Genomic DNA, 25294 nt, shown 5'->3' on the forward strand with positions numbered 1-25294 from the left:
TTTGAACTCCTATCCATTCCAGCTCAGCCAAGCCGTGTGCAGTCTGTAATTCCCTCTTCCCCAAGATGATTTCAGCATATTTGTACAGTTGTTACATTCTGATTTGTGTTTCTTCCCATGCTGTTTGCTACCCTGGCATTCATAAAATGAAAATAAACAGGAGCTGCTGTTAGAGAAGTACTTTTGTTACTTGAGGGCCAGTGAAAGTCTCAGCACCTGTCTTACCACTGCCTGCAAATAACAAACCAGCAGTCAGACACCTACAGAGCCTTTCAGTGACTGGGCTCTTGATGAGCTACATTCGTGGTAAATATTAGATGCAAGTGCTTCTTCCTTTCTTTTTAAGGTGAAAAAATAACAGTATAGCAAAGCCTGACTACTCTGGTTTGTCAGAAAGCTCATAGTTGGCCAATAACACTGGAAAAACAGTATGAACCTGGCAAAGCATGGAGCTGGAAGGTAACTGGAATCCTTCTTCTTCTAGCCACAGAGTGTTTCCCAGGGAGACACAACGCCATAACACGTGTCATGCAGCAGCAGCAGAAGTTTTAAATCTTGCAGTTCCCTTAGCTAGATATATCTCCCAAAGTTAGATTAATTGTGTATCTTTCATCTTCAGCCATCTCTGAAAGGTCTTATCTTTATCTCTGCTTTCAGAGGTCCATAAATTTCTCTGTGTTCAAAGGCTTCATCCCTTCCCCCAGTCCCTCCCTAGTTCAGATATCCACAAACTCCAGCACGACTGGCAAATCTCTCTGTATTTAATCCCCTTAAATTATCTTCCCCTTCATACTTCCTTCTATGTCTTTCACCTATTTCCTTCCAGTGCTTCGCTGCTAAGTTCATCCTTGCTGAATCCTTCTGCTGGCAACCTCCTTTCTATCAAAAACTTCCCCATTATGGAAATCAACATTGCTACTTTCTTTCCCGCTAAATATTTCCCCAGTACTGGAAACCTAAATTATTTAAAGAATAACCAAGAATAAAGAATTGACCAACTCAATTTTAAAACCATGAAGTTTGTTCAAAGGTTTTCACTTTTTCCATGGACATCTTTTTCCCCTCTCCAGAGGCAAAATTATCCATAAACTGCTGCCAATGGTTTTGCTTAAAGTGTTCACTGAAGAACCTGTGAAATATATTCGACTTTGACACTTGTTTTCTGCTAGTAAAGGAATTTAAATCCCTAAAAAAAAATGATTTAGTTTATAAGCAGGCAACTATGTTTTCAATGCAATTTTTATTCATGTTTTTCTTCATCAGACATGACTGATTCAGGTAGATCAGTCCCTGTACACTAGGTTACCATAATTATGCACTATACCCATTTCAAAATTAGTTCCAGCTAGTTAGCTTCACTGCATGACAATTCACACTGCCAATTGAGAATTTAACCTAGTTTGATGATGGATACATATAAACAGCAAAATCCATAATTTATACACTGTAGGAAATAAACTCTCTGGCTCGCCAGGGACATGAAGCATATGAAGGGTTCTCATTTTTGATGGTTGGAAATTTTAAACTCAAGCAGCTTTTAATCAACATACCATTGAAAACAAATTTCAGCAGTTGCATTTCTTATTCAGCAGCGGTACAATGTAACTGAAAATAGAAGCTCCAAAAGCTTGATGGTCTATTACTCAACATGTGCTTATAATAAATTATATGTAAATAGCAGTTATGGTGTACTAAGAAAAGCCAGAAAAGACACCCAGTTTCAATAAGCTGGAGGGGCTGAGAAAAGGACCATTTCTGTCCTACTGTTCTGAAATAATTCCTATAATTCAAGCACTTGCATGTATCACTGGTTTCTATTATTATCAAGTTGCAGTAGCATCAAGTCCCATTGTACTAAAATAGTTTTTAGAGAGCTAGCACCAGTTACCAGAACTAGACACTGTTATCCCTCACTCTCAGCGTTGGCAGCAAGGCTGGAGCAGGCTCTGGGCTGAGGAGGAGCTGCAGGAGCTGTGCTGTGCTGTGCAGAGGGGTGATGAGCACTCAGGGGTACAGGGTGAGCTGCCCCGAGCCTGTGATCCCAGCAATTCCCCACCACTGCAGTGGGAACCTGGCACTGAGAGTGAGGCTGCAGCAAACCACCCACAGGTCACACCTCAGCCTTCCAACAGGGCTGGGGGTTTATTCCCCATGAAACCAAGGGGTGTAAAGACTGCTGTCAGTTGGGCTTAAATAGCCATGGTTACACGAGTAAAAGGGAATTAAGAAAAGCGTTCAGCTTGAAGCACTGGAGCAATGAGCATCTCGCCACACATGCAAATTTACTGAAACAGAGTAAATTTTCTCTGCTAGTACAGGGAAGACAGGCTGGCTTTATTTCTGAGTTTGGTCTCCTATACTCTTAACAGCTTTCCTTTCACTCTAGGTGAAGACGGCTAATTATGACCCACACAGACAGACAGTGAAGACTGCACACTCCACCAAGAGACCAGGACACGGGCTACAATTTTTCACAAGGATATCATAAGAAGAAAGTGTTATAAAAATCAGTCATGGATTCACCATGTGACATGATGGCCTCCATCACTCCCCTCCATTAATCCCTATCCTGCATCCCTGTGCTGCACTTGTGGAACCTCATCAATTACTGCCATGCCATGGGTCCACCTTAGTGCCTCAGCTCAGGGTGCTGGATGTTGCAGAAGCAAACATATGCTGGAGATTTGCCTGTGTAACAGAGGACCTAGCACGGGCTGAGAGGGAAAACTGGTTTCCTTCAGACTGTGCATACCTCTGAGGGGAATGAAAAAGGTTTGTTGCAAAAGTTTGTGGCGATTTGGTACAGAAGACTAATTGGGGTGAGTCACTGGTAAGACTTCAACGTTGTGAATTGGAACAAAAATCTCAGTGGAACAGTACAAAAATTATTTAAATGTTTTAAATTATAATTTATCATGAAGAAAAAGAGAACACTTCATCCAAAGGCAATTTTACAGGAGTGATTGCTCTGACACGAGCAGCAGACAATAACGGAGGTGCCAGTCCAGGAAAATGTGTGTGGAGCCATTGGCGGGACACATGTGAGAAGATAAAAACTAAAATTCCAAGTAAAGTCTCTGGCATGACAGTAGACAATATTGCAGCTGATGACAATAAAGTTCCCACACTAATACTTCAGTAGGAAAAGGTGCCAATAAAGACCTTATTGAAAAGCACACAGAATCAGAGCTTGATCTGTATTTAGAACAACTGAGTTTCAGAGCATGCATGGAGCTGTCACCTGAGGACACTTTTTCCAACAGAAAACAGAAACCCAGACTAGCTGCATTATTAGACACTGGGGACTTGTAAAATGGAGGCTGAGACAGCAAAGCAAACTCTTCAGTCAAACTCAGTGCTGTCAAATCCATCTCATCCTGGAATGAGAGCTGGTACTATACTTCATGGGGATTCTGAGTTTCCTGGAAATTGCAGATGTGTATTTTTTACAGTAATTGCTATATAAGTGATCCTTTAATTTTCTTGCAACATCCTCTTAATACTCTCTGCAGACTCATCAGCCTTCAATGGTTATTATCCCTGACCTGATCCATTAGATCGACTTGTATTACAGCACTGGTCTTCATTTTATGTTACACAAATAGGGTCAGGCAAATGCAAACATGAAATGTGCAGTGTTAGAAATATGCAACTGTAAACATATTTTTGTTGGGCAAAATATGCAAATACCTAAACATATGAAAGAATATAGTCCTCCTATCAAAGGTCTTAGGCTTTCAAATATAGAGAATTCCAAAATTGTCAGTGGAAGGAACAGAATTGTAAAAAGCACAGAAAATAATCACGTGCTTGTCACATTGTCATAGCCCACCACCTACTGCACTTCAAAGCAGCAGATTGTGATGGGCCAAACTTTTTAGCAGGGCCTGTTGTAGTGAAGAACAAAGGAACAAAGGATAATGGTTCAAAAGGAGGGTCGATCTAGATTAGATATAAGGACGTTTTTATGATGAGGGTGGTGAAGCACTAGAACAGGTTGGCCAGAGAGGTGCTGAACGTCCCATCCCTGGAAACATTCAGGGTGGTCACGCTGGTCTAGTGGAAACTGCACGGGGGTTGGGCTCGAGGGGCTTTAAAGCTCCCTTCCAAGCCAAACGCCCAGCGCCCCGGTGACGACGGGCCCTTCTCCGGTGCCCGGTGCCCGGTGTCGGGCCCGCAGCCCCGCACTGCCGGCCGCTCTCCCCCGGCCCTCACGGGCGGCTCCCGGGCCCGCCCCAGACCCCGCACGGGGCCCGGCCGTGACGTCACGCGCGGTGTGAGGCACGGGCGCGGCGGCGGTGGCGCTGAGGCGCCGCTGGGTGTCGCTGTTGCCGGGCGGCGGAGCGCGGTACAAAGCCGGGGCGGTGCGGGGAGGCCGCCGCCATCTTGCGCGGCTCCGCCCGGCCCCGCGGCTTTTTCAGGCGCGGCGCTGCCCGGCCCGGATCGCACCCTCCGGGGCCCGAGCGGCCCCGGCGCTGCCGCCCTCGGGTGGCCCTGGTCGGCTGCCGCCGGGCCCAGTGTAGCAGCTCCCTCGCAGACAGGGCGGCCCCGCCGCCGCGTGTCCGTCGCTCCTCGCTGAGCGGCGTGTGCCACAAAGGAACGCACCTCGTTGCCAGGGCTCGGAGATGTTTGCGAGCAGCTGGGATAATTTGCTGTAAAATTGAATTTCGGGGCAAAGAGAAAATCAAATTAGGGACAGAAAAGTGATAAGAATGCTGAACAATGGTTTGTCGAGGTTTTGCAGCTGTAGAAAAGGCCGATCAGGCTGAGCTGCCTGACATTCAGGGAGGATGTTGGAGGTGGTGTAAGGTACAAATGCCCAGTGCAGGTGCCTTTGGGTTTTATCCCTCCTTAAACCTGGAGTCGGGTTTATGGGGAAGTCAGAGCTGTGGAAATGGACACCCATTCCTGGTCCCTTTTTAGGGACAGGTCACATTGAGGGACATTTTTCATCATGGAACTTATGCCTTCCTCCCCTTTATCCCTGGATTTTGTCGCTGGAGATTGATTTAGGCCACGGTGTCCATGTACACGTTTGATGGCATCATCTGGTTCCAGATGGAGATGTTTCCCATCCCCCGGGCAATCCCAAGTGCCGGGGTAACACTCCCCCACCGGGGACACTCCACTGCAAGGGGGACAAGGAGGGACAAGGAGCCCGGGCTGGGTCTGTCACAGCAATCCATGTCACACAGGGTGATCCCTCTCCAGGAATATGCCAGGAGCCCTTCTGGTCAGGGCCACCATTCAGCAGCAGGCCCTCTTCAGATGGATCCCTCTGGCACCACCACTTGGAGCCCCTCCTGTGTGCAGGAGTAGTCTGAACACTTAATAAAAGAAAGTGGAGAAGAATGCAGATTAGGAGATGAGAAGCTTGTAATAAGAATGATTTGTCATGACAAGTGTGTGCCGAGGTGAAAGATGCTCAATGCCTTAGGCAAGTAGAGGGCCCAGTACTGCTCTGACACAGGCTGTTGATTTTGAAAGGCAGACTCAATGAAAAACAGCACAGAATCAAGTTTTTGGGCTGCTACAGGAAAATTATTCGATCTGAATGAGGGTATATGGAAGAGTAAGATACTGTCTTTTTCTGAAATTCTGTGATTTTGTGAAAGTTGCTGAACACCCACAGCAAATCTCATATTTCAGCTCAAGCAGCCTTTTGAGGCAGGTTCCCATCTCTGCTATGTAGGATTTTTCTTTCCTCTGGGGGTGCTACTGCTGCCATTAAAGAACAGAGATGGGAGAGATTCTTGGATTTAACACTTTCCTCCAGAACTAAGGTGGAGGGGAGCAAAATGCAGCCCCTCATTCATGCCCTAGTAGGTCATTACACAGCCACAGCTGTCACCAGCCAAGCCCTGCAGGGCTGCTGGTCTGTGATGCCTTAGCAAGTTGTAAAAGGAACTGGCAGTTTGTTACTACAACATAAACAAGAACGTGTTCCTTTTGTGCCCATCTCCTTTCCTCCCTAGTCTATGAACTTTCCTAAAGAGCTGATTATGGCACTTGCCTGAGTTTACAGGGAGCAGTATCTTGTATCTGTCTAATAAAACAAGGCATTTCAAGAGCTCTGCAAATCCCCTTTGGACTGAGGGGGCCTTTGGAAGACTCCTCATCACAGCCAAGAGCTGTGTAAATTCAGCTTTAAAAATGTTGCAGGTCAAATGACAAGCCAGCATCCATCAATAGTGGCAGCACTGATGCAAGAAGCTTTGTCAGTCCATGAGAACAGCAGCAGGGACACTTTGGGAGCCAGTTGTGTTTTGTGTGGTTTTTCCACCTTGAACACACACCCAGGCACACTCACTCAGTCCAGTCTACCCTGGCTGCAGATTGCTGACAAGTGTGAAACAATCATTTCTAGACAGGTTTAAATCATTCTCATGGCTTTGCCCTGCAAAGCAAAGTGCAAAACCTGCACTTCTCATCCAAAGTTGGGAATTCGCCAGTTCCAGGTAGAATTTAGCTGGAATATCTGCAACTCAAAAAATTCTTTAGAAAACCAAGACTGTTAAACTGGAGTTGGTGACCCTCAGCCTGCTAACCTTGGGCATCTAGACTGAGTGTCTTTGCTGCTTAACATGAATCAGAAAGCACAGACAGCCAGAACAGGTCTTGGGAAAGACATCAAACAAACACCAGAAGGAGTTAATGAATACAAGGTTTTTCTTTCTTTTTTATGTTTTAGTTAATCTTTCGCATTTAAAAGTTCTACTAATATCCTTGATTTTAGGAATGAGCAATCCCATGTTTTATAAACATTCTAAATCCTGGTATAGAAGAGGTGTTGGGTCCCAAAACCTGTGGTGTGCAGTTTGTGTCATAGCCTGACATCAATTAAGACCTAAAGAACAAAAGAGATCTTTCTGCTGCTGCAAAGGGGGACATATTGAAGCCAATCCCCATCCCCAAGAACATGTGTTTCTCTACTAGACAGATGAGGTTGGAGTTCATCAGGGAGTTGTTTTCTTTCTTATGAATACTATTCCCAACCTTGTTGGTGAATTTAGCCGTGGAATAAATAAACAAAATAAAGCAGTGTTGTGAGTAATCACCCAAGGTGTGTCCATCCCAAAGGAAAAAGCCCTGCAGCTGTGGCAGGGATGCTCCCTGCTACCCACACAGCCAGGAAGGATGTACTGGTGGCAGCACTCTGCGTGGTGGAGAGTCTCTGTTAGAGCTGCACACCTCGTTTATGTGGGTGACCATCCGATGATCACACCAGTCCTTTTGGACTGCTGAACTGAATTTGAACAGGCAAATGAGATTTCTGTGCTTGTCATCCAGCAGTTGTAGTAATTGTCCTAGGCACAGTTGTTGTAAATAAAATCACAGATGTTGAAGTCTCCCTCTGTTTTGCTGCTGGTAGCAGAACACAGCTCGCTGCAGCTGATTTTCTGGCGCTTTCAAGCTGGTTTTGAGAGCCATATAAAAATAAGTTGTTTGCTTAACCCCAAGTAAGCACACAAGAAGGAAGTCTTTTGCACAAATGACGAAGATCCTCAATACAGTTCTTTTAATGTAGCGGGATGGAGTTGTAAAAGTCCCAGTTCTGCAGCAAAAGGATTCCTTTGATGTAGAGAATGTGGAGTACGCTTTGTAGAGACCTTGCAGATTCCAGTGCAGGGTATGTGCTGACAGGCAGGGCTTCTAGATGGAGGGGCTGTGGAGTGAGTCCAAGCAGTGGCCTGGCCCCTCCAGTGACTCAGGGGACTGGGGGCTTGAGCAGTCCTCCACACGACTTCAGTGGCTCAGCAGACTTACCAGAGGCTTCAAAATAACTCAGACTGTGGGCACCAGGGAAATTTTCCAAACTACACCCAACTTTCCAGTCCCTTCCCATTAATTTCTCATAATTTTACTTAAGGCTGGCAAAGATCTTGGCATCACCTGTATTCCTAAAGCAATTGCAGTTCATTCATACAAAAACCCTTACAGGATTAAGGAGGCTTCAAATGGGCTGTGTTGCTTGTTTTTTTTTTTTCCTACTTTATTCCATTTGTTTCCCAGCTATTCTGGGATATTTACAATTGTTTTCATCCGTGGTTCCCATCTACTAACTCTGTGTTTCATGTGAGTGGGAAGGAATTCTATGTGTTGCTTTGAATAAAAGATTTTTTCCAAAAAAGTGACACAACCTTTTTGAAAACCACAGGTAAAATCCAATGTGTAGGAATGCAGCAGTCCAACCTCCCTTATCCTTGGAACCATCTACACAAATATTCACTGAGCCAAGACCGCAAAGAGGGGATGAGGACCTCATGAAGAGGTTCACAAGTGGCACATGACAAGATGTCCTGGGTGTCCTACCAGCCACTGAGTAGGGCTCAGATAGGCTGGGCCTTTCCTTGTCTCCCTCCAGTTACAAGGGTTCAGGTTAATCAATAATTGCTGAGTCCTGGTTATGTGATGTAACCCAGAGATGAGAACAGCTCTCACACCAAAGGAGAGAGGCCTCCTTGGGGAACTGAGGCCATGTGTGAGACAGCAGAGGAATACTAGGACGTAAACATGAATCGTTGCCGTGTTAAAGTCTGATGAGATGCATGCTTGTGGCTCAGTTCTGACCCTACCCCCACTCATGAAATTTTTGAGAGCTTTTCCTTACATTAACAAACATGTCCAAATTCTGAGTTGCCTGCCAGCCAGAACTGGCCTGCCTCAGCTCCTACAAAGAGGCAGCTGCTAAAGCATGTGTTTTCCACTCACACAGGGGCTCCAGCATCAAACATGATGGGCATTTTTTTTCCCCTCTGTCTTCTGCTTCTGTAGCAGCAGAGTGTTTCACAGAAATAACTTGATCTGTGTGAATTTGCATGACACCATATTCCCTAAACTGTTTAGCCCTGAACCATATAAAGGGTATGGAGAGGGTCCCTCAGACAGGGAGTCTTCATTTTAAAAGGAATAATGAGAAATAACCACCTAATGATATAGAAAAAGCTACATAAAAATTAATTTCCATTCCTGCTGCTCAGTAATGGCCTTGTGTCCAGAATCAGAAAGACAGCAGAGTAAGTAACACAAAGCATCAGACCCATTTTTATGAAATTGGCTGTTTTGTGTCAGTATTAGAAAGGACAAGTGAGAAAATGCCTCCATCAAGCTGTGCTTTCTGGTATATTTAGTGTATACTGAAGTGCTTCCTGGTATATTTAGAAACAACCAAATGACAGAAAATACGGGTTGTAGTTAAGGTCCCTTATTAACACTTTGACTGAGTGCAGAGTAAGGAAAGACACAATATTCTGCAATGAATAAATGAATATTTAACAAATCTGAATGAAGATAAATTGAGAAAATTCTGTCATAAAGACAAACAAATACATCTTTATTGCATAGGCAGCAGCTCCACATTGCACATGACAAGGTTTGCTTTATGTAATAGGATAAGGAGGTACTGCTAACAGTGTGGAATACAGTTGAATTGAGAAAATATATTTTAAATTTCCATAATGGAATAAGGCAGAATGTCTGAGGTTACTCACATTTTAAATTATTATTACTGAAGACATTTTTTACATCATTAGTTTTTAATATAGATTCTGTTTGCTTCCACTTTACAACTTAACTCTGGTTTTTAGATTGAAGATACAACACATGGGTGCCTGGAACGTAGGTTCTGTTAGAGTTAACCTTTTTTTTTACTGAATTTTACACACATATATCTAGAATATTAACAGTTTCCTGCATTCTTCATTAAATAGCCCATCTGTTCCAGTATTTTTCCATGTTAAAAAAAGGCAGGAAAAGCAGCATAGCAAAGTCAACATGCTAATTTATATATTTGGGCAAAGAAATTTTCTTTCTACTGACGTTTGCCAAAAGAAGATAAATATTATTGGAAGTTTGCAATGAAGGTGTAATGGAGTACATTTCTTCCCATCCCCTTCAGAGGCCTGTATGGATTCCCACTCATTCCCAGAGGAAAGTCTGTAACACTGCAGAGGTGCTCTTGCACGAAGCTGTGGCTGCTCCATGAAGTCGCATTTAAGAATGTTGCTTCAGGTTTTAAGCCTTTGTATTTTTGCATGCAAAAATCAGTGCGAGTATCTATTTTAATATCATAATAGGCATTGGTGGCTAAAGTGACTGTAATGATTTTTCTTCCTTGTCCCATATTTAATATGTATTCATCAGAGATCAATAATCTGAAGAATATTTAGTGTAAGTTTCTACTATGTATGTAAGCCTCTGGAAATCTTAGAAAACAAGTCATTCAAGTGGTTTCAGCAGGGTTACTCGGAGAAGTCAATCTTTTATGTGGAAAAAAACTCATTTGCAACTCACTTGCTCCATTTATATTCCAGGGATGCCAAACACTTGGAAGTAATGCACTTCTTTGGCATTGTAGTGATGTAGTATAAAAAACACTGGCAGGAAAATATTGGGATTCCAAGCACAGGGTTCTGTGCTTTGAGACAAGTTGAGATTAAATCTGGGAATCTACCATATGCCTAAGTCTTCCTACAGAAGGGGGAATGCCACCAACACTCAGCTGGTGTGGAGCCACTGTGAGGTGTTTGCAGCAAGTGACTTCTCTAGATAACTAGAGCCACTTAGTCTGCTGTTTGGTATTCCCAAACTTGAGAGAAACATCATCACTACAGATGGCACCTGCAGCTGAAGAAAACCCCAGTCCACAAATGTTCTGGAACTGAAAACATTCTAGCAATATCCACTGTCAGCAGGGATATTTTTTTCTTCACAATATGTTCTTTAAGGATGACAATGAATTAAAAGAGAAAAATATGGGAATTTTCATCCATTGAACTCAATGATTATGAGAACCAGGTAAAAATAGTGATGCTTGTTGTTCACATAAGCCAAATGGTCTTAGTATTAAAACTTTGTCATTATGCAATAAACACATTATGCAACAGTTTAGTAACTAAACCCAAGAAATTAGACTTTTCATTTTTAGAAGTTATAGTTGATGATGAAAAGGGAAACTATGAGTCCATGAAATAGATCTGCAGTCATTATGGGTCTTTTTTATTATGTTGCTGGAGTTTTTACTGCAGTAATGGTAAATTTCTAAATACATTATACTGTTTTCCATATTTATTTTTTACTTAGTTCTCTTTTCAAGTGTGTAAAGTATGATTTCATTAGTCTTCACTGATTCATAGGAAATGTGATATGGACTGTGTCTTTTTATTAATGAAAGGAAAAATAAGAATGAAGATATAGATTGTGATGAAGTTTAGAAATATGTTTGCTTCATTTTAAAGTCGTTCTCATGGAAATTATTAAAAGACTGGTAAGTCTAAGTTGTGTTGTGTATTGCTTGTAATACAAACCGTGCCTAATGAGAAAAATGATGTAAACAAAAGCTGTGTTTTTGAGACTCAGTATTCCTCTCTATCCTTACGAGCAGGGTTTCATGTCATAAACTAATGAATTAACTTAGGTATTAAAAGAAAGATATTACCACTGTAATAAATATATTAATTATTCAGAGAGTAAGAGCAAGGGAAGAACAGGTATGTCATTCTTTTTGCTTATTCTGATAATATGTGGGTTAAAAGTTAAATTTAGTTACAGTATTTTCCCAAAATGTTTCACAAACTGAAAGAAGAAGCAGAAACCCCTGCTTGCTCCAATGACCTTTAATAGTTGAAACCAGCTGTTTGATAGGCCATAGGAATTTGATACGATTATTTTGGACACCAAACATGCATCCTGGGGTAAAGTTAGTACTGGGAGAACTGTTTAAATTGGCACAGATTCAAGGCTAAAACTTTCTTAGAAATGATAAAATAAAATATATTAATTTTCATAGTTTGTCATTTATGACAAATGAATGCATAAAGAAAAACACGTATGAATGTAGCAAAAAATTGGAAAGGTAAATCCAACAAAACCAGCTTCAATTTTCAGTATCCTGGTAAAACATATTCAAGGAAAAGCTGTCATATTAAGGAAAAAAAGGCATAAGCCATAGGAGAAATAAATAAAAATGCTTTCCTCTTTTTTCCATGCAACATTGACTATACTTCCTATTTGTTCAAATCTTTATGTGGCAAATACAGCCTTTAATACAACAGTCTTTTCACATTAAGGTTCTGAGCAGGGAATTATCCTCCCACTCTAGCTTCTAATTTCCTCTTCCTGTTCCATATATAAAACAGCTGGGTGCGGTTGTCTGATGAGACCAGCTGCCTTGGTCTCCAAAGCTATTTTACCCCTTCCTGCCTAGTGCAGGAGCTCTGCTCACTTAAGGGGAAGAGGAGAGGGGTGAGTATTTCTGGTCTGGTTTTCCATGTTTGTTTTAATCTCTATGTTCCTAAACCCTGAGAAAGCAAATCAGTACTGTATTTGTTCCATTAGAAAATTCAAAAAGAAATTGCAGTAAGGAAGGAGTGATGCCTCAAAAGATGCTTAAAAGAAGGCCCAGAGCTAAATCTAAAAAGGATTTTTGTGCTTTGCTTTTGATGAGGCAAAGCTACTTCAGTTAGATGGAGAAAGAAGAATTTTCAGCCAAGCTACAAAAAGATGAGAACTATGGGGAATTTCAGCTGAGAAAATTAGACCTGGTCTGAATGCAAAGACTAGAGAGCTCAAGACAATAAGAATCGTCCCAAATTTATAACACAAGCAGGCTAGTGATCATGTGGTGTAGCTCATTGTGGTTGAGATCAAGAGATGGGTGGGAGGTGCTTAGAGTGGAGGAAGGAGGAAGAATATCCTGAAGTTGTACTGGGCCTTAGCTGCTGGTTCTGTATCCATCAGGTTTCAGTGATGCTGATGGAGATTGCTGCTGTGAGCCTGGAGAGTCAACAAACAAGTCTCTAGTCTTCAAATTAGGCCAAAACAATCTAAAGGGTAACATTTTGTGTGGTACAAAGCAGAAGTCCCACAGGAACTGTGGGAGAAGAAGGGGAGAGTCCTTCTAAAGGACCAGTAGAAGAAAGAAGGTGCTTGGTATATGAGGTTATCATTGAAACTAAGGGGGTATGAGGATGTAAATATTTATTTGAACATATGCACTGGAGAGTGTTAAAAATATTGATACATGGAGGGAATGAAAATTGAGTAAATGATTGTGAGATTTGTCTAGGAAACAGTCCCTTGAAACTCTAATGACAGCATATTTATTGAAATGTGAGGGGGAAAGTCACACTAAAGAGGAAGTGGTGTGGAAAAAAAAACAACTATGCAATGGTATTGACATCACAGAATGAGCCAAGAGATGGAAGAAGTTGGTTGCTGTGGTTTTGTGTGGTTGGATTTTGTGTATGTGTTTCTGGAGGAAGCATTTGTTCTGTATTTCCATTTTAAAAGAAAAGAGTAAAAAAGAATGCAGCAGAGCCTGAGGGGGAGGTTCAGGAGGTGGTCAGGGACTGGCTGGAGGAAAAAAGATGAGAAATTTGCACACCTGCAGTAGAGACCACGTGGAAGGGACTTGGGAGCAATCACTGACAGCAAAGGTAAACTGATGAGAGATCAAGTCATGCTCTGTTAAGCTGCTGTTGAGAGATTGCCACAGCCCTGTGCAGTGAAAAGGAAAGCAGAGGAAGGCAAAGAAGATTGGTATCACTAAAAACTGCAGTCCAGAGACTTCTTTGTGCTGGGAGAGGTGTTCTGCTGGGGTGTGACTGAAAGAGGGAAGAATAGGTTTCTGATGAGGAAAGGCATTCCAGGTTTTTGCCAGATACATTCTTGAGCCCAAGAGCAGGGGTGGAGGAAGCAGATGTTTGAGGGACTTGGCAAAGTGGACAAAAATATTAAGGCAAGGAAGATCTAGGAGAGGGGGAAGGAGCATGCAGCAATTGAGGGGAGGTGCTTGAGAACAGATGTAGAGTTTCTGCTCTTTGCTAATACTAGGCAGGTCCTGCCCTTGAGAAATGTGAATGAGTAAATAATAAGAATGCATCCAAATAGAATGTAACCTAGCAGCATCTGCCTGGAAAAATAATTGGAATCAGAAGAGTAATTTTATAACTGTCAGTGCAACTCTTTACATCAGCAGGAAGAGCTGCATGAGGGTGTGTGGGGAGAGAAGAAATCCTGAGAACATTGATTCATTCCTATGCTTCCCAGCAGATTCCCATTGCCTGAGGTTGAAAAGGGAGCAGAGACAAGAGTGGGAAGCCCTGGCACCTGGCGACAAGGCAGAAGGTGGAACAGAATGGTCACTTAATTTTCATTTTTTTTTAATGCCCATTAAAAAGTATCTGGTTTTCCTCGGGAAAAATAGTCTGTTTTTCTTGCATTAGTGGAACATCTGACAGACAGGGTGCCCTAGATGTGGAAAAGCTAAATAAACAGGGATGCTATTGATTTTCCTTTTTCCCCTCTAATTTTGTAGAGGTAAATAATGGTCTCCAATGGCATCACATAACTTCACTTTTTTTTCTGTTTCACAACATGATGATATTTCTTAGCATTGAGTTTCACATCAAACATGGATTCCCATTTTATGACCTCTCCCTCATTTTAGTAAGAGGAATGTGATTTGGAAAGAGTTTGAAGCAGAAAAGCTAATTCTGTCAGACACATCTGTTGACATTCAGCTCTTCGCCAAGAGAATTTCTTCTGTGAATGCTGCATCTGGGAGACAAGTGCAGTGTTAAGGCAGGATATTCTCACTACCTACTTATGTAGGTATAAAATACAATAAGCTCTGCCACGTGTGACAAAAGCAGTGTGACCCAAAACTATTCACATAAGCCCATGCAAGCAGCAGAAGCAAAACAAACAGCTTAAAGACAAACATAATTGAACATGAAAACACCATCAGGAAGCATGACAATGAGTCCACTGTCATTTCATGCAACAGAGAAGTGGCACCTTATTCCTTAGGTTGCTGGATATTAATCAAATGTACAACCACCCTTGAAAGGATACTGCTGTCGAAGAAGAGAAGCCTTTTCTATATTCACTTTGTATTCTTTAAGAACTGCAGCCCAAAGTAATGAATGGCATCTTAGACCATTTTTCACATGAGGAGCCAGTGTGTCACACAAGATTTCTTATTCTATACCATACTGTCCTTTCATGTTACGCTGCTTGTTTTTCAGTATCAGGATATCCTTTATTACATGGCTTTTGGGGGTTTTTTTAAAGATTACTTTTGGGTAAAAGAATGTCTTTGCTGAGCTCCACTGCTGTTAGCATTTTGTACTACAGAAGCAGCTCTTACAGCTATGTATACATTTTAAATTCCCTGTCCTCTCTTTTGACCTTGCCCTGTGATTTCCCTAGAAATATGGCAATTCCTGACAGGTCATAGTGAATCTGGGGAAAAAAAATCCTGGTTTGAAAACCGTGGAAAGGCATTCAACCAAGTATCAAGGTCAGTTAGAACAGAACAGTGTCTGTTTCCTTGGCCTCTTCTGGTGGCTGTGATCTGTAAAAAAACAAAGATATGGCAGATCCAAAATACTTTTCTATTATTCTAGTTCTCAAATGCTTAAGCCATTATGAAGCATGTTTTTGTAAACTCCTTTTGCTTCCTCACCACCCTGCTCTCCAGTGTCTGTGCTGTCCTTCCTCAGTCCCCATCCCTCCTATATTAAGCAGTTTGAAGGCTGGAAACTCACGTGGTGGTGTGTTGGGTAGAGCCCAGCGCGGTCGTGCACAGGGCTGGCGCGTTCCTGCGGAGAGCAGTGCGGTGCCAGTGCAGCGGAGGAGCTGCTGAGAGTGGGGGCACAGCCTTGCCTGAGCCTGGCAGGCACAGGGAATTGCTGGAGCCTGTGTCCTGCTTTAGCCTGGGGAATTTAAGCAGTCTTCTCCAAGCAGTTTGTGTGTCACGTACAGCCATGACTGGGGTGTCTCTGAGTCCTCCCTGCTTACATGTTTTTCCCAGGGTATGGCTTCTTCAGTGGGGAACTCCCCCAAGGAGATGTATGGCCTGACATTTAGCAGGGTGGCAAGCAAGCCTGTGGAGTCTGCTAAAACATTTGTGGGAGTCTGGAAGCACTTTAGAGGCTGATAGATAAGAAGTTAGAAACATCTGAAGTTTTGAGGAGGAAAACATGATTTATGGTGACTTATGAAGAGCAGGAAATCAAAACTGTTAAGAAATCAGCTTCAGGTAATCATAAAGTTTTGATCCCTAACTCCACATTAAGAAACAGAATACTACTAGAGAATCTTGCCTGTGGTAATAAATAAAATTAAAAATTAACTACTATATACTGCTTTTCATCTATAGATTGTGGTGATAAGAAGAACACAGTGAAAGTCTAATTTATTACAGCTAAATAGTTGACTGTTAAACATTTCTTTTTGTGGGACTGTAAATTCTACCTGTTGACATGAGCTCAATCTTAGCTGCTTTCTGGACTGGATTGCTTTATTGTTTAGAATTAACTCCATGCAGACATTTTGAAGAGTTATTGTTTCTTGCAAGTGTATTATGAAAAGGAGAAATCCCAAAGGAGAGAAAGAAACAAATCAACAGAAGACTTTGGCACTAATTGTAGCCATGGCTATGTTTATTGTTCTACAAATCAATCAGGACCATATTTTGTGAATCTTAATTGAGGAACACTGCCATTTTTTTGCTTGCAAAACGTGATCCTCAAATGTGTAATTTTTTAATCGCATCATTTTTCTACAAGGGGAAACACTTTTTTTAGTATACTCTGAAAATGTAAGATCATGTTGCAACAGGTACTTCCTGTACATCTTTTTAATATAAGTAATAAAATTCTGATGTGCTTGTTGAAACAAAGTGGTGGTGAGTTTTGTATTATTTGAAGGCTTTGGAATTTGCCCTATATTTACCCATAGATTATGACCTTAACTCTGCAGAATTACTGATCCTTTGTTTTTGTTGTCCAAGTTGAGCATTCAACATGACCCCTTAGGGTGGGTTCATGCGATGAAGAGCAAATTTGGAAATTAGGTTATTTACAGTTCTCCAAAGCTGGTTACCCAAATCATTGGTTAAAGTTGTAATGTATGTTTATAAATCTATTTCCAAGCATGATGCATGTGTCTAAGATACTACAAAGAATTACTGCAAGCACGAAGAAGACTCGCAAGACTGGGACAATGTCTTCATAGAATCCAAAGGATATCCTTTGGTGTGGGTTGATTTTTTTGAACAATTATTGGGATGTATGCCCCAAAATATGGCTGGAAGCTAAACTTGGAAGCAGGCCCAAACCCACAGGCTTAGACGTGCCCTGGTTTCACCTGGGGTAGAGTTAAGTTCTTCTCTAATGGTTCACTGGATCATAGAAAATACACTGGTGACTCTTAGGAGTTGAATCTTTTTAGAGAATTGTGAGGGAAAAGGAGGCAGAGGGAAGTATGATTCAAATATTTTATTTAATTGATTAATATTTTTTCTGCTTTCTTTTTCATATAAGAATCATATGAAGTCTATGTCCTTTTTCATTTACATATGACATGGGTACTGACTGGTGACAAGGCCTACTTATTGTGGCCATGAACCAAAGCCAAAGATGGTTGTGAAAAGTTTGGATACAAATGCAAATCTTGAAGTTCTGGGTCGTCATTAGGTGGACTAAAGGCGTGTCAATGTCCTCTGTACAGCTAGGACTTTATTTATTAGATCAAGGAATTTCTCCTGGAGCCTAGTGACATCCTCCTGGCAACCAGAATGATTGGGCTGATGAAAAGGAAAAAAGCAACGTGTTTGTTGCTGTCCTTAAGGAAAAATAAGCTGAAAGGGATGAGGGTGGCAGGAATTTCATGGGCAAAAAGGTTTATGCTAGCACAGAAGGAGGAGGGCTTCAAGAGGAGATGCTGCTTTTGGCAGTCTCTTTACAGGAGAGGTTGAAGGGAAACTTTTAAAAATAGTAAAATATGATCATCCAGGACTGGCTTTTGTTACCATCACCCACTTGAGTTCTGCTTTCAAGATTTATTATATCACTCTTAAATCTCTTGGAGTCATTACAATCTTGCTTTTCATCTAGTCTATATATAAATAATTGATCATCATAAGGATTGAAAACTGTGGAAATGAAGACAGCTTAACACAGATATTCTTTATGACATCAATTACAGGGGGAATCATTTGATGAGAACAGAGAATATTTCAAACGGTACAATAATGCTAGCTCCTAAAATTACTTTGTATTTGAAATAAGATGTGTACACTGATTGGTTCTGTTGCCAGTTTATGGAGGAAGTATATTATGGTTCAATGAAAAAGATGGTTAATTATCTGCACACAGGGCTTGCTTCACCCCTCCCCTACTTGTTTTACACTCGTGCCACTCTGTTGAAGTCAGCTGTGTACGAATGGTGTAATGCAGTGGTGAATCAGGCCTATATTTTGTAAGTAATTTATTGCTAGCATTTGTAGCACTGAGAGAGGAAACATTCAGGCGTTGTTCAGTGCTGAGATTTAAATGCCCTGAGTGTGTGTTCTCTTGGCAGCAGTCACATGTGCTGGGCCAGGGGTGATGTAGGGTTAGACACTGAGCACTGTGAGAGTAGCTGAGCACACTTACTGTACTAAAACCTGGTAAGATGCTCAAATACTGTAAACAGCATCATTAAGTGTGATGAAAGGAAGTCAAAGTTCAAATTTTTTTTTCCTGTTTTTTTAAAGGTATTTAATGGTGAATTTATTATATTTGGCTTGACTGGAGAGAACACTTCCTCTCCCCCTTGTTAGCTGTCATTTTGTTGTTCCACTGTCCATAGGTGCTTTGGATCAATATTCAAACTGAAATATTGATCCAAAGGAGTATTCCTGCTGTTCTAGGATGTGTGTAACAGTGCTTGGAGAACTTCTCTCCTCCTGTGCCTCTGGCTGCCTGGGAGCATGTGCAGAGCAGTAAAGCAATCTTACTTAATCTGTCTGTGGAAAGAATGTCATGCTGAAAAACACCCACTCTACTTCAATCTGTGCGAGCAAGTGATAGAAACGGCTTTGTTATAAATTCTGAAAAATTAATCTGAAATGTTTCATTTTATATGAGCCAACTAGACAACATCAAACAGAAATATTTCGTGTAATGATTTTATGGTGGACAGTCCCAGGAAATTGTAGGCATTGAGTTGTGAAGGCAGAGCTAAATGGAGGGCTTGAATTCCTGTGTGTTTGTAGACACTGAAGAAGATCCCAATCAGCATGAGTGAGAAGGGCTGTGGGTGTGTCTTGTGTTTTTCAGGAACAGTAATTCTAATTTTAGTGAAGATGTGTTTCTTCCATTACTCTCTAATGTAAATTCTTTTGCAACAGAGTTGATATGGTTTTATGTTGTATCTGCAAAGTTTTGGGATCTGGAAGGTGAGGATTCCAAAAAACCTTTTGTTCTTGATGATAACATCAAATCATCATCGTTTGTCCAGGATTTAATTCAGGAAAATACTGAAGTGTGTGCTTTGCAATCAGGTCTTCAAACTAAAACATTTCAATACAACTTTTCCATGGGTGCTGCGTGAATAATTCATGTGTGGATTGTGATGGCTGTTCTTTCTGTCCTTTGATTCTTGACAAATTCCCACACTATGGCCCAATAGTTCCATTTCTTACTGTTACTTGTTAATGTTAGGGCAGACCTCAGTAGCTCACAGTATTTATGCCATCCGTGTGCTGGTATCAGTAGGTACACGACACTTGCTCTGCAAGCAGAACTGTATGGGGATATGTGAACAGCACTTGGATGCCTAGGGCATTTCAGGAGTCTGAAGGAGATGTTTGATTTTAGTGTGAGATATTGTGGAATCATATGGTATTTTATGGTATTGTCTTAGGCTAAATGCTTATTTTCTCTCTCTTCAACAAGCGAGCTGGCACCAGACACAGAATTTCATCAAACCTCTGCTTCCAGACAGAGTTTTGAAAGGCCATGCAAGTGCACTGCCTCTCCCAATATAAAGTGATGCTTGTGTGGCCACAGAAAAATGTATTGACCTCACTGAGAGATAGGAACAATGACTGTGAGTAGGGGCAGCTCAGAAGCCTCCAGTGCTTGCTATGATTTAGTTCCTTCATGAAGTATTTTTTATTCTGGATTGTTTGCCAGAATTCTTCTACATCTACTTCTTTCTTTCCTATCTTAGTAGAGATCACATGCAGAAACAGCTGAAAGAGCACAAGTATTGCTTGTTGATCCTGTCAGTTATGCTTGTGTCAAATCTCATCTCTTAATATCACTGGGTTGTTTTTGCAGAAGCTGTTGGGGTCTTGCAACAGATAGCATTTCATGGGGGGAAAACCCCACAACCTAGTGTTAACATGGAAGCATGCATCCAGCCAGGCATGGCTAAAGAGCAGATGTCTTGACAAGATAGTCAGTTAGAAGGGTCATCCTGGGCATCTGGATTGCAGAAGATAAGGGAACTTTGTAGGACAAAGAAGTTCAGAGACAAGACTGTGACATTATGAATATCACTTTCTTGAGCATTTTTCAGACAAGACTTGCACAAATCACAAGCTAGATAAATGTTCAGATTTTTGTATTTAGGTAGATCTTAATTGCAATTATCTTTCTTTATGTAAAATGACATATGATTAATGATAAGGTTTCATTTTCATGACTTTGACTGCTTTGAGTTAATGGGAACCACAAAGTGTAATACAATATCTTGTTGATTTAGACAGTAGCTTATTTTTCTGTATTTCTTCATTTGACAGACACAGGTTTGAGGAACAGATGTGCAGATGTTAGCCTGGTGTGTAGCGTGCCCAGAGGGAGAAGTGTAGGTCAGGGATGAATTTTAAAACTGATTTCTTTCTGGAGAGGTGGGATATAATAGTGCCTTTAATCATTACCTTGCTGAAACTTCTAGATGACATTTATAAGATGCTTCTGAGGAAAAAAAAAAACTTTCCATCTCCATAATATCGAAAGGAAGCTGTGCCTAAGAATGTAAGATCTAGTAAAATGTAGGATCTAGTCCCACTGCTGAAAGATGTAATTTTTGTTTGCTATTTTGAAAATAGTTCCAAGTTGTTTCTCATTGCAAATCATAGCAATGTTTTCCTCTGGGAAAACAAGTAAAACACTTAAAGCTGTTGTTACAGTTAACTAAGTTCTGCAGCTCAAGTTAAAGGTGAGGAAGCTGCACTATGGCCAGTTGAATATGAATAGTGGTGGACATTCCTATTCCAAGGGCATAGGCAAGAAGAAATTTGAGGGTATGAAGCAGAGTTAGTCTGTACAAATTCAAGGACAGGTGGCATCTGGTGACACTAAGTGCTGAATTTTTTCAGCCAATCACTTAACAGCTAAATAGGACTGTAAAAATGCAGACTTTAAAATTCCTGTAGCCATTTCACACCCTTATTCTTCTGTATGCACTTTATAAAACATAGCATTATTTTATTGACTTCTGTGGTGCATGTGAGCTCAAATGAGACTGTGGCACTGCTCAGGTGCTGCTTTCTCTGCAGGAGAACAGCTTGAATGGCCCCAGATTTCAGTGTGGTTGTGGCTGTATTGACTGTGTAGGTTCTTTGCTCCAGCCTCTATATTTTGTTTCCCTCATCTGTATTAAAAAAGTGGGGGGTGATCATGGATATAGCCCAGTTTAGAGGTGATTTAGACTAAAAGTATTAATATTTTTAAGGATCTTGGAAAGCCTGTGCAGGTATAAACCTTGACACTGTTACAGCATTTATTGAGCTCTTCTGAAGCTGAACACTGTAATTCTGTCAACAGCCTTTGCATTTAGAAAATTGTGACCCATCAATAAATTCTCACGTGAACTTCATTCAGGAAAATATTTAGAAGTCTGATTGAACTCCCAGACCCCTTGGGCTAATAAGAACTTTCTCTTCAGGCTGCTCTTACAGCCCAGATTGTCTAGATATCCACATAAAAATGTAACTAATACTCCTGTAAAGAGGAAAGATGGAGTACCTCCATGGCAGATCTTTTGGAATAGCTCTGCTTGCTTCAGTTCCTTTCCTATTAAAATCATTGGAAAAATCTGTTCTTGACTTTAAGAGGAGCAAGGTTAAACTAGCACAGTATGTTTTGAAAATTCCAAACTAGTAATTTAATCTTCAGATTTAACCATAGTGGCCCTTGCAAATTTTTTTTTCCAACGCTGCACTCAAAATAAACGATGTGTTAGTCCCTAATAAATGGTCCTTAGTAAAAGCATGTATTATGCTTCCTTTGAAAAGTCATTTATTTCTTGTGGTGGGTTTCTGATTCAGCTGCCTTCCAGCATACTGTTCCAACACTTTCTCCCTTCTAGGAGTTCGTATAAACCCTGCAACTTGCTGTGTTTCTGTACAGCAGCACATGTGCATCTGTGCATGACAACACAAAGAGGATAACCTCAGACTTATTAGCATGCTTGTCTTCGGGTTGAAAAATACTTTCTGGAGGTTCCTTTCTGAGAATCAGCTTCCTGATTTCTTGCTTATTAAATCATGTAGTGCTTATGAAATAAAAAGGCTCCCAGTCTGTCAGTCAGAACTCTAAAGCCTTTTGCAGACCATAAATTCACATTCCAGTAGTTATCAATAGAAAACACAATTGCAGTGGTTGTAAAACTCTCTGATGATTGTTTGTTGTAGTGCACCAACAAATCAGAAAAAGAGATGGTTGGAATACTGTTGTCAACATCTTTTTGCACAGAATTTCCATCGAGCCAATAAGTGAGCTCGTGCTGATGATTTGTAGTATCTGTTATCACCTTTCATCAGACTCTGAGGAGAAAGGAAATACAGGGTATTCCAGATGGGAGTCTGGTGCATGTGCACTGAGGAATCTGTTTGTTTCCTCTGATTGTTAGTGGGGGACAGTGGGGGTGCTGCTGCTTCTTGCATTATTTTTTGTACTAATGACCGTATCCAAGTGACTTCTGTTAATGTGCTGTAATTTACAATCCTTTTAGGATGCAGTTATTCATCTTTTTGGTAATTTTGGCTGCTGTTGAACACTTTGCAACACTGCCAATTAGAAGCTGCAGAAATTACTTTTCAGGAGACTACATTTCTTTTTTAACCATGATCCAATGTTCCCCAGCTTTTCCTTTGTTTTTACTTATTACTCTTAGAATCAGTCTCACTAGGTTACTAACTTCTGCAATGCCCTGGTTAATTAATGCTCATACAATTTTCTGGGCATGTTTCCCATGTCTCTGCCCCCTTTATTTAAAACAGAAGTATTTGATATTGAGAATTAAATCTACAGCACACCAAGAGGTTTTTTTCCTCTATAACTGGTTCTGTGGAATGGTATATACCATTTTGGTTTGGAATATTCCCTCATGAATCATTCATACTTCTCTCATGCAGCAGCCACAGAAGAGCACCTGTACCCAAGTGGTTGGAGCAACAGCAGTGTATTGGAAAGGATGGAAATGGCACAGCCTGTTACAGGATGGACTGTTTCACTGAGAAATAAAAAACCACAACACCAGCTGAGATGCAGAAGGAAGCTGGGCAAAAGTTCATGAAAAAGAAATGCCTGACTGCAGGAAACCAGTGCTGAGTCCAGCGTGCTCTGCCTCCAGCAGAGGCAGTAGGAGAGGCTTTTAGGGATAATGTGCAGACTTGGCCACTTCTGTGATCTCTTCCCATTCTCTGTCAGCATCACAGCTGGGGTATTACAGATAATAGGGGCCATACAACTGCATGGGCCTATTAGTGCCCATGGACACACTTCCCATTAACCTACCCCACTCTCAGGTGAAATTGTTGATACTCTCTGTTGGTTCTAACAGCTTCCTGTGGCAGCAAGTTTGAGGTTTACTACTCACTGTGGAAAGCACTTTCATTCTGATTAAAATCAGTCTACTGCTAGTATTAGTTTCATAGAGTGTCCTATACTACTTTTTCAAGTATTGCAGGATTTTTATTCAGTTTGATCCTGCTTGCAATTCAGCTTTTCACTTTTTTCTGGTATGGTAAACTGATGATACCTCCTTTTTAGCTTTTTGTTTTCAACAGAAGGGTCCTAGACTATGCAGCGTAGGAGAGAGCTGCTCTATCCCCCTGATGATTTCAATTGGTCTTTTTAAGTAGTGTTTCTTGAATGTCATTACAAATTTAAAAGAAAATTTTTACCCTTGTGCTACAAGTAGTTTGTCAAGCTGAAGAATCTCCTGAACCACCTCAGCAGTAAAGGTAAAACAAATTGTTCCCTTAGTGTCTGCAGTGGTGTTATCATCCTTTTTATGCCTTTGTCATCAACTGGTCCCACTAATGACAAGATAGCTTCCTGCTTTTGATGTGTTCAAAGAATGTTTTACTATCAGTCTGAGCATCATTTGCAAGTTGCTCTTCAAGTTCTTATTTAGCCCTCTGTATTTCCTGTTTACATTTGAGCTGCTTTATTTTATGGGATTTTTCTGTGCTCACTTCAGAAAGCCTTCTGGTGATTTTCTTGGCTTGGGTTTTTCTTAATGCTGATCTTTTACCTTTGAAAGATTCCTTTGCTTTCCAGTTGAGCCATCTGTGCAGAGGGGGTTTGACTGCTTTGTTTTCTTCTTGCTCTGTGTCACACACGTTACCTGAACTTCTAATATAGTGTATTTCATTCTGTAGGCTTTATGTAGAGACATCTGGGTTTTGAAATAACCCTTTGATTTTTTTAGAAGGGAAAGTTGGGTTTTTCATTTTAAAATAGCTAATTTTTAAAAAGTCTTTTTCTCCTTGGGATTGAATAATCACAAACTAGATGTATTTAGCCTTCTCTCTTTTTCTAGTTTTAAGCTGTAGTGTGTGTGCAGTGTTGCACAACAGTCACTGACTCAGGGATGTTTGCTGCCAGCCTGTCTTACCTGGTGTGAGGCTTGAGGGAAAGGCACATTCAAGGGATCTCTGCAGAAATTCAGAGTTACCATTGTCAGAGGGTACTGAGGAGTAAATCCTTTTTTTAAAAAGCTATTTTCAAAGTGGGAAAAAAAGGGGGAATTGTCTTTGTTTTTGGTAGGAAAAAGTGCTGTCTTTGTAACATTTTGGCAAGTCTCTTCAAGGCAGATGAAGGGGTAAAATTGACATTCTTCTTTGAGAAAAAAAATACAATGTCACTTAGAATGAAAATGTATTCTTATTGATAACATGGGAGTTCTTTTGTATGTACTTTGAAAAATATTGTTCCTGATCCTTACTGGAAGCATTGAACACAAAATCTCTGAAGAGATTTAAAAGCAATGCAAATGTTTTCAGATTTTCATTAGAGGAGAGCCTCTGCACACAAAAGGGCTTTCAGAACATACAAACTTTTGGTGCTTTAGTGTAAACCAAACTGAGTTTTGCTTGACAGCTGAGAGATATTCCCTGTGGGTCATTTATGCTCCTGTCTGCAGAGTTGATTGAGTAAATATGCAGCAATGAGGAGCATTCTTATACCTTGTCTGGCATTTGCTGGTTAATATTTTTAACTTAAGG

The sequence above is a fragment of the Molothrus ater genome, chromosome 7 (assembly GCF_012460135.2).
Source record: "Molothrus ater isolate BHLD 08-10-18 breed brown headed cowbird chromosome 7, BPBGC_Mater_1.1, whole genome shotgun sequence".
In the NCBI taxonomy this organism is placed as follows: domain Eukaryota; kingdom Metazoa; phylum Chordata; class Aves; order Passeriformes; family Icteridae; genus Molothrus; species Molothrus ater.